The following is a 9731-nucleotide window of genomic DNA, read 5'->3' as shown; positions in this document are numbered from 1 at the left end:
TCCTGCTGCCTAAATAATTCTTCTTCCTCCTAATCTCTGTTAAAGTGGACTACAGAGGCAGCCTTTGGGAAGGTCAGCCAAGGGGGTGCTCAATCCCATCCCTAATCCTTGGTGGCCAGAGCTAGAAATCTGTGGTCACAGCTATGTTATCACAGTGTTTTCCAGGGCTGGTACTGTGGCACAGCAGGTTAAAGCCCCAGCATGCAGTGCTGGCTCACCATATGGATGCCAGTTCAAGACCCAGATGCTTCACTTTTGATCCAGCTCCCTGCTAATGCACCTGGGAAAGCAGCAGAGGATGGCACAACTCCTTGAGCCTCTGGATCCATGTGGGAGAACTAGGAAGAAGCTCTGCTCCTGGCTTTGGAATAGTTCTGCTCATGTGGCCATTTGCAGAGTGAACCAGCATATGGGGAACTTCTCTTTCTCTTTGTAATTCTTTCAGATAAATAAAATAAAAATAAACCTTTAGAATAAATAAAAATAAAAAAGAAAGATAAGATTATGCTCATAAGGAAAGGTATTGTGGGGAGCAACTCGGACTAGACTAAGTTACTGGAATTAAGACTTATTCTATGCATCTGCTCTCCCACAATATGGCGCTGAGAAGGGAGTAACAGCTTCTACGCAGCTGTCTCTCGCCAACTTGAGTGATGACCTGCAGGAGCTGATCCTGCTCCTGATTGGAGGAGAGCAGCGTACTCGGCGTGTGGGTAGCAGAGTTGGGATTGGTGGAAGAGGACTATAAAGGAGGAGAGGGACAACATGCACCAGGAACACCTGAGGAACATCTGAGCAGCCCCCGAGAGAGCCGGCCGGTGGTGTGCCGCTCCCCCACGGAAGTGGGGAAAGTGGCAGGGGGAACCGTCCTTCCACAGAGGTGGAAGGGTCGGTAGCCAACCCGGGAAGAACCAGCAGCAAACCCAGGGAGGGCCCAGCAGACAAAAGAACAGTGCAGGGTCCTGTGTCATTCCTCCGCGAAGAGGGGGAGCGACAGGTATGTCCCTCTAGGTAAGATCAAACATCAAGACCATCTTATCTAAACTGTCATGCATTATGAAGTAATTATTAAGACCCTCTCTCCCTTGTGGGAGACCTGGAAGAAGCTCCTGGCTCTTGGCTTTGGATCAGTGCAGCTCTAGCAGTTGCAGCCATCTGGGGAGTGAACCATTGGATGGAAGACCTCTCTGTCTCTACTTCTCTCTTTCAAATAAATAAATAATTCTTTCAAATAAATAAAAATTTTTAAAAGGCAAAAAAGATAAATAAATAATCCCTTTCGCAGCTCAGAAGTGCCCAGCTGCCAACCTCCTGAGTATAAGCTCCCAGAAAATGAAAAATCCCCTAAGACTAGAGGTGGGCAAGCACTATGTTGACACTTTCAAAACCATGTGAAGAGAAAAAGCCCCAACCCACTAGAACCCATTCATCCAAGGATACAGCAGAAGCCTCACAGGCTGGCCTCATTGCACATTTGCCAACAGGGTAGGCAGGGCACAGAAGGCGGGAAGATATTTGTGGCCTCATGGTGCTGGCTCCAGCTGTTGACACACAAAGAATGGGTGATAGGCAGGAGTTTGAGCTAGCCCTGCCTCTGCCTGGCCAGCACTTCAGTACTCATGGACCAAATCTGCATCTAGAGTGCCTGCTGAGGCCAGGGGATACATGGGGACCTACAGTCAGAGGAAGTCTGAAGCACTAGCTTCAAGGTTGGAGAGTTACCATAGCAACAACACTTTCAGGGGTTGATGTGACAGGGACAGCCCTGGGAAGGTGAGCTGGTCTCCTGACCCCATGTCTTTCCCTTTATGCTCCTCTGACCTACAATGTGAATGAGGCTCTGACAGAGGGAGAGTGGGGCATGGGATTTGCAAGGCAGACAGGTGAGCAAGTGAAGCAATCTGACTTCTTACCTGGGAATATGAGAAAAGAAGAGAGATTAAAAAAAATTTATCTTATTTGAAAGGCAGAGTTAGAAAGAGAGAGAGATCCAACCCACTGGTTTACTCCTCAAATGGCTGCAATGGCCGGAGCTGGGCTGATCCAAAGCCAGGAGTTTCTTCTGGGTCTCCCACTTCGTTGCAGGGTCTCAAGCACTTAGACCATCCTTCACAGCCTTCCCAGGCATATCAGTAGGGAGCTGGACCACAAGTGAAGCAGCTGAGACTCAAACCAAAGCCCATAGGGATGCCAAAGCTGCTTGCAATGGCTTTACCTGATATGCTACAGTGCTGGGCCAAGATTAAGACTTTCAAAAGTCCTTATATATGACCTAAGTTACAGAGAGGCAGAGGCAGTGAGTGAGGTCTTCCATCTGCTGGTTCACTCCAGATGAATGGCCAGAGCTATACCAACCTGAAACCAGGAGCTTCTTTTGAGTCTCCCACACAAGTGCATGGGCCCAAGGATTTGGGCCATCTTCTACTGCTTTCCCAGGCCACAGCAGAGAGCTGGGTCTGAAGCAGAGCAGCTGGGACTCGAACCAGCACCCAATATGGGATGCTGGCATGGCAGGCAGTAGCTTTACCTGCTAAGCCACAGTGCCAGACCCAAATGTTCTTAATTGCAGGTTTTTGACTAATTTTGATAAAAATTTCCAGAACTCTGAGGGAAAGAAAAAACTTTTTTAAAAAAAGCACTAAGGGGCTGGCACTGTGGCACAGTGGGTTAATGCCATGGCCTGAAGTGCCGGCACCCCATATGGGTGCTGGTTCTAGTCCCAGCTGCTCCACTTCCAATCCAGCTCTCTGCTGTGGCCTGGGAAAGCAGTAGAAGATGGCCCAAGTCCTTGGGACCCTGCACCCACAGGGGAGAACTGGAAGAAGCTCCAAGGCTTCTGCCTTTGTATTGGCCCATCTCTGGCTGTTACAATTATTTGGGGAGTGAACAGTGGATGGAAGACTTTCTCTCTGCTTTTGCCTCTATGTAACTGCTTTTCAAATAAATAAATAAATCTTTTTTCAAAAAATGTGTTATGGGGCTTATTAATGTATGATTAATCAACATTTCTAGTTTCTTATATAATGTCAATTATAGTATAATATTCTGCTATTGCCTTGTAACTCTGTTTATTGTTTAGGATGACAACTCAGCACCAGTCATGATTATATTAATTTCAACACCTCTGCTTTTGAAGACATGTAGAAATATTTTGAAGTTGTAAATTAGTGATTTGGCTTGTGCTGTGGTGTACCAGCCTGCAGCATCTGCATCCCATATGGGAGCCTGGCTGCTCCCTTCCAATCCAGCTCCCTGGCAAGGCACCTTGGAAAGTAGTGGGTGATGGCCAAGTCCTTGGGCCCCTGCACTGATGTAGGAGACCCAGGAGAAGACTCTGGCTTTGGATTAGCTCAACTCTGGCAATTGTCATTTCGTGAGTGAGCCAGTGCATAGAAGACACATCTATCTTTCTAGCTATTGATCTCCCTACCTTTTTCTGTACCTATTTCCAACAAAATGAATCTAAAAAAATAGTGTGGCTTCAGAGGGGCAACTACTCAATACTCCCTCCCCTCTTGTAGAGGCTTTTAAATGTTCCCACCATAGAATATGAGGTGAAGAATGTGAACAATTCTCATTTGAGAATCCCAAATCCCAGAATTAACATTCATCAAATGAATACATCATACCCTACAAACATGTACAACTATTTCTCAGTAGAATATTTTAAAAAGGCAAAGATTATCAGGTTACACTAAAAAACAAAACAATATAATGTGTATAGGATTAAAATGTTTTTAAAAACTTTTTGTATTAATACAAAGAGAAATGCTCCATGCAATCCATAGCAGGATAAAACTTGAGGGGCCAGCACTGTGGCATAGTGGGTAAAGCCACTGCCTGCAGTGCCGACATCCCATATGTGTGCTGGTTTGAGTCCCAGCTGCCCACTTCTGATCGAGTTCTCTGCCATGGCCTGGGAAAGCAATGGAATTTGGCCCAAGTGTGTGGAACCTGTACATGTGTGGCTGATCTGGAAGAAGCTCCTGACTCCTGGCTTCAGACTGACTCAGCTCCAGCCTTTGCAGCCATTTGGGGAGTAAACTACTGGATGGAAGACCTTTTCCCCTACCTTTTCTTCCTCTGTGACTCTGCCTTTCAAATAAATCAATCATCCCATATGAGCTCTGCTTTGAGTCCTGGCTGCTCCACTTCTGATCCAGCTCTCTGCTATGGCCTAGAAAAGCAGTGGAAGATGGCACCTGGCTCCTGGCTTTGGCTCAATGCAGCTCTAGCCACTGCAGGCATCTGGGGATTGAACCAGTGGATGGAAGACCTTTCTCTCTCACTCCCTCTCTCTCCCTCTCTCTGTCTCTCAGCTATGCCATTCAAATAAATAAATAAATAAATCTTAAAAAAAATAAGTTGTCTTGCCTACCTGAAGTTGTCCTGAACATTGAACTCTTTCAGAAGAAACCATAAGTTTAGTGTTGCCACTGGTGAGCATCTTACTAATCTATTACAGGCTGTGCTTTCTAATGCCATTACACTCTCATTCTGCTTCTCTGCAACTCTGCCTTTCAAATGAATTATTCTTTTAAAAAACAGAATGATGATAAGAGAACTGGCTATACTATATGGACAATCCAATACTGGACAGAATGGACTTGAAAACAAAAGATATTAATGGAGACAAATAAGACATATTTTCTCTAGCAAGAGCATCAGTGAATCTGGTCAAAATGACAATTATATGAACACACGTTTCTAAGGAAACATGTTGAACAGTTCATGAAAAATGAGTAAAAATAAAGAGTAGACCGGTCAAGAGCAGTACCTGAACATGACAATATACTACTTGGAATAAGAGACAGGACAACTAAAACACACTGAAAAACCATGGAACATTTTGATTTAATTGATTACACACATACACATCCCACCTCGCTTCATTCAGCAAGAGAATGCATAGTCTCTGCAAGTATGTATGCAATATTTTCCAGAGAAATGATATGCTGGGTCATCAAATAGCCTCCATAGTTGTTGTAGAATTGAACTATGATATGATATTTTCTGCCCACAATGTATCTCACAGGAAAATCAGGGATGCAGTTGGTCTAGTGCTAATGATGCCTCTGTGAATGCCCACATCCTATATTTGAGTGCCTGATTCTGAATCCTGCCTCAGCACTACATTCCAGTTTCCTGGAAATGTGCTCTTAGGAGAGATCCAGGAATGGGCCAAGTATCTGGAACCCTGCCATTCATGGGACAAACCTGGCTTGAGTTGTAGGCACTAGGCCTCAAGCTGGTTGAGCCCAGGCTATTGTAGAGCAGTTGTGGAGAAGACGAGTTGATGGGTGATCTCCATGCTTCCTTCTCTCTCAGCCATTGTGGCAATTTGTGGCAACCAGCATATGGGAGATCTATCTCATTCTCTCTCTGTAACTCTCTTTCAAATAAATAAATAAGTAGTAAATAAAAATTTTTTGTGTCATCAGGTTACACTTCACAAAAAAGATATAGATGGTTGTCTCTTCAGCAATGTATTCTCATGAATACAAAATTGCAAAACACACTGGCAAAAAGACAAAGAAAAAACTAGGCCAAGGGATGGGAACTACAAACTGCACCATATCTAGGTGAGTGGTCCTGGACTGTGAGTAGAAAAAAACAGTAAACATGTTCAAAGAAGTGTTAACTGAATGAATCACTGTTTTTGAAAATTATTTATAAACAAAAGTATATATATAATCTTTTTCATATTTCTTCCAAAAATCAATGTAATTGCTATTGCTTACATAAAAGATATTGCCTATGTCCTCAAACAGGGCACAGAAACATGGAAAATAATCTTAGAAGATTAGCATTTTTTTAAAGATTTTATTGGGGCTGGCACTGTGGTACAGTGGGTTAAAGCCCCAGCCTGCAGTGCCAGCATCCCATACGGGCACCGGTTTGAGTCTAAGCTGCTCTACTTCCAACCCAGCTCTCTTCTATGGCCTAGGAAAACAGTGGAAGATGGCCCAAGTACACGGGCCCCTATACCCATGTGGGAGACCCAAAAGAAACTCTTGGCTCCTGGCTTTGGATCAGCTCAACTCTGGCTGTTGAAGACATTTGGGGAGTGAACCAGTGGAAGGAAGACCTCTCTCTCTCTGGCTCTACCTCTATCTGTAACTCTAACTTTCAAATAAATAAAAATAAAAATTTAAAAAGAACAGATAAAAGGGACAAGATTTAAAAAAAAGATTTTATTGATTTATTTGAGAGGTACAACTACAGACACAGAGAGGGAGGGATAGAAAATATTTCATCCATCTGCTGGTTCACTCCCCAAATGGCCTCAGTGGCCAGAGTTGAGTCACTCAGAAGCCAGGAGCCAGGAGCTCCTTCAAAGTCTCCCATGTGGGTGCCAGAACCCAAGCACTTGGGCCATCTTACACTATGTTCCCAGGCCACAAGCAGAGAGCTGGATCAGAAGATGAGCAGTCAAGACACAAATGGGTACCCATATTGGATGCTGGTGCAACATCACCAGCCCCCAGAAAATTTGAATTTAAGAGCCAACGTCTGGAAGGAGAATGGAGAGATAGGGAGGAAAAATGGAGAAGACGTGATCACTAACCATTAGACATAGAGTAGTCAGAATAGTGAAGAAAAAGACAGGAAGTGTGAACGCAATTCAGTACTAATTGGTTACGCAGAGGGTTGAAAGTGTTCAGTTCCATGATGTGTGCATGAAAGACTCTGTGGACACTGGCACAGGAAGTTGAAATTTGGAAAAAAATCAACAAGAATATGATGCAAAGAAGTGAGACTGGTACCCATATGGGATGCTGGCACTACAGGCAATAGCTTAACTTTTAAGTCTTGAAAAAAAAAAGATTGTTTGCACACAATTTATACCTGCAAGACTCAAAGAATCTCCTGAAAACACCTATTTGGTTGGTTCAATAAAAAAAGAATACTGAAGCCACAGTGACCATCAGTAGACACCATTCTATCAGCCTGAGGTCAAAATGACAGCTGATGCACAGCTTAAATGTGGAAGCCTTGAAGAAGCTGGGTCATTGGTTACCTGAGAAAGCCATTAAAAGACCATTAGCTGCAGTAGATGGCGCTCATAGATAGATAGCACTGCAAGTCCATGGGTTATATCTATGGAATTTTTAATACATAGTGCTTAACACAAATACAGAGAAAAGGGGCCAGTGTGTGGCGCAGCAGGTTAATGCCTTGGCCTGAAGCGCCAGCATCCCATATGGGCATCGGTTCTAGTCCCAGCTTCTCCTCTTCTGATCCAGCTCTCTGTTTTTGTCCTGGGAAAGCAGTGGAAGATAGCTCAAGTCCTTGGGCCCTTAAACCCACCTGGGAGACCCAGAGGAAGCTCCTGGCTCCTAGCTTGGGTTCAGCCCATCTCCAACTGTTTTGGCCATTTGGAGGCTGAACCAGTGGATAAAAAATTTATGTCTCTCCTCTCCCGGTAACTATGCCCATCAAATAAATAAATAAAATCTCTTTTTTTTTTTAAAAAGTCTCTATATATTTCCATCTACTTCTCATTCTCTCTCAGGTATATATAAATTCAGCATTATAAAAGAATGAGAAAACTTAGAAAAGAATACACCAGTGGCCAGCACTGTGGCTTAGCAAGTAAAACCACCACCTGCAGTGCTGAGATCCCATATCGGTGTCAGTTTAAGTCCTGGATGCTCCACTTCTGATCCAGCTCTCTGCTATGGCCTGGGAAAGCAGAAGAGGATGGCCCAAGTCCTTAGGCCCCTGTATCCCTGTGGGTGACCCAAAAGAAGCTCCTGGCTGCAGCTCAGTGCAGCTTTGGCCATTGTGGTCATCTGGGGAGTGAACTATCAGATGGAAGACCTCTCTCTCTCTCTCTGCCTCTCTGTAACTCTGCATTTCAAATAAATAAATAAATAAAAGAAAATAATACACCTTAGAAACACAAGCAGAAAAAAAATCCCATAGAACAATTTAAATACATCTAGAAAAATCATGTGTAGGGGCCAGTGATGTGGTGTGGTGTGTAAAAGCCACCACCTGTGACACAGGCTTCCACATGTGCACTGATTGTAGTCCTGGACTATTCCATTTCTGATACACTTCCCTGCTAATGTGCCTAAGAAACCAATGAAAAATGGCCAAGTCCTTGGGCCCCTGACAGTGAGGTGGGAGACTGAGAAGAAGCTCCTGATTTCTGGCCATTGTGGCTCAAGTTCAGCCATTGTGGCCATTTGGGGTGTGAAGCAGTAGACCAAAGATCTCTGTCTCTCCCTCTCTCTGTAAACTCTGCCTTCCAAATAAAAAGAAAGCTTAAAGAAATTAGGTGTAGGGGTTGGCACTGTGGCACAGCAGGTCAAGCTACTGCCCGCACTGCCAGCGTCTCATAAGGGCACTGGTTTGAGTCCCAGCTGCTCCACTTCCTATCCAGCTCTCTGCTATGGCCTGGGAAAGCATTAGAAGATGGCCCAAGACCTTGGGTCCCTTCACTCCCTTGGGAGACCTGGAAGAAGCTCCTGGCTCCTGGCTTCACATCAGCACAGCTCTGGCTGTTGCGGCCATCTGGGGAGTGAACCAGCAGATGGAAGATGTGTCTCTCTCTCTTCCTGCCTCTCCTCTCTCTGTGTGATTCTGACTTTCAAATAAATAAATGAAGCTTTTTAAAAAATTAGGTGTAAAGAATCAAGTACCCTTATGATCCCCAGTCTCCTGAGATAAATATTTCTCTTTCAAGATTAATTTATTTCCAAGGTAGAGTTACAGAGAGAGAGAGATCTTCCATTGGCTAGTTCATTAGCCAAATGGCCACTACAACCAGAACTGGGCCAGACAGAAGCCACTGCCAGGAGACTCATCCAGGTCTCCCACATGGGTGCAGGGTCCCAAGGACTTGGGCCATACTCTCCTGTTTTCCCAGGTGCATTAGCTAGGAGATGAATCAGAAGTGGGCCACGAGGAATCAAACCAGTGCCCATATGGGTTGCTGCCATCACAGGCAGCATCTTAACCCGCTGTGCCACAATATCAGCTGTAAAGACAAGCATTTCTCATGACAGGCCATAACTAAACAATAAAGGAGGAGAAAATAGCTTATAAGAGATGGCTAGTTGTTGGAAAGGAGTCAATCAAATGGAAATTGTAAGAAGCTGCAGTTGAGAAGATGGTTGAAAATGTTATTAGAGGGGCCAGGCACTGGAGCGTAGTAGGCTAATCCTAGGAAAGCAGTGCAAGATGTGCTTGAGAATGGGGGACCCACAAGAAGCTCCTGGCTCCTCTTGGATTGGCTCAGCTCCAGCCATTACGGCCATTTGGGGAGTGAACCCATGGATGGAAGACATTTCACTCTGCCTCTCCCTCTCCCTCTCCCTCTCCCTCTCCCTCTCTCTCTCTCTCTCTCTCTCTCTCTCTCAAAATTTTAGGCACTGTGGTATAGAAGGTTAAGCCTCCTCCTCAGTGCCACCATCTCATGTGGACTCTGGCTCAGTTGAGTCCCAGCTGCTCTACTTCTGATCCAGCTCTCTGCTAATGCACCTGGGAAAAGCAGAGGAAGGTGGGCTAAGTACTTGAGTCCCTGCACCTGTGTGGGAGACTCAGCAGGCGCTCCTAGCTCCTGCTTACTGGCTCCTGCCTGACCCAACCCCCACCCATTGAGGCCATTTGGGTAGTGAGTCATTGGATGGAAGATCTCTTTTTTTCCTCTTTCTCACTTTGTATCTCTGCCTTTCAGATAAATAAATCTTTTTTTAGAAAGTTATTAGACTTTAAAATCA

Source organism: Oryctolagus cuniculus, chromosome 12 (genome assembly GCF_964237555.1).
Source record: "Oryctolagus cuniculus chromosome 12, mOryCun1.1, whole genome shotgun sequence".
Classification (NCBI taxonomy): domain Eukaryota; kingdom Metazoa; phylum Chordata; class Mammalia; order Lagomorpha; family Leporidae; genus Oryctolagus; species Oryctolagus cuniculus.
Note: the sequence above shows the minus strand (reverse complement) of the source record.